Below are 1092 nucleotides of genomic sequence, written 5' to 3'. Positions count from 1 at the left end.
CTGCTGCTGTTGGCGCTGCTACTACTACCACCACTACCACTACCAGTACCACCAGCACGTAGATAGAAGAGTTTCGGATTTGGAGCCGGCCACAAACTCATGCAGTCTCCCCTCAGCCAAGATGTTATTTGAACACGTGCGCTCTAACAAAATATATGTTACACGCTAACAGACGCCATCCTAGGTGACCACACCATCTACTACAACAGATCAAAACATTGACGGTTCCTCACGGCGACAGCGATCCATCAAAGGGCCGTCACTGAGGCGACCAGGGGGATCCATCATTCCTCCCGGAGTCGCAGGGGCAAAGAGTTACCGGCCCCTGCGTTATGTGCAGACGTGTGGCCAAGAGCGATCACTCTCATTAGAAGGACCTCAGGATTGCCTCGCAAATTGATTTATCTCTCCCTCATCTCGGAGAGCGCAACTATCGTTTAGGAATGTGAGAACTTCTCGAAAGGAAAAAAAAAAGAGGGAAAAAGAAAGAAAGAAAAGAAAACTGACTTGTCGTTTTTGTTCCTTTTGGTGTATACCCAATTAATGTGTTACAGTTTTATTTTCCACTTCCATAACTAGAGTACGAGACATAAAGGGTACAGTATAAAAAGGAACACTACGGCGGTACATACACACACTATGTAGTTGCAGTAACATCAACAACTGCAATCACAACAGCAAAACCACCTACAACAGCAGCAACAGCAGCAACAGCAGCAACAGCAGCAACAGCTGCAGCAACAAGAACACCAGAGCACCTACAAGATCACTTTATTATCTCTTTCATTATCACAACCAGCACTGTCATTTCTGAATTTTTTCATTGTAACAGTTAAGTCTCTTCTACAATACGTGTGTCTCAACACTCCTGGAGAAATGATATCATGTTTCGTAACATTTAGGTCTAACAATAAAGAATGTTTACTTTAACAAATTGACAACATTTTGCGCCTGATATGGAAATTTTACGGGCACAGACAGAGAAAACGGTACTAATGTGTGTGTGTGTGTGTGTGTGTGTGTGTGTGCGTGTGTGTATGTGTGTGTGCGTCTGTGTGTGTGTGTGTTAGTGCGCGAGCGTGTGTGTGTGTG

Source organism: Aplysia californica, unplaced genomic scaffold (assembly GCF_000002075.1).
Source record: "Aplysia californica isolate F4 #8 unplaced genomic scaffold, AplCal3.0 scaffold00660, whole genome shotgun sequence".
Taxonomy (NCBI): domain Eukaryota; kingdom Metazoa; phylum Mollusca; class Gastropoda; order Aplysiida; family Aplysiidae; genus Aplysia; species Aplysia californica.
The sequence above is the reverse complement of the archived record's forward strand: the minus strand, read 5'-3'. Positions refer to the sequence as shown.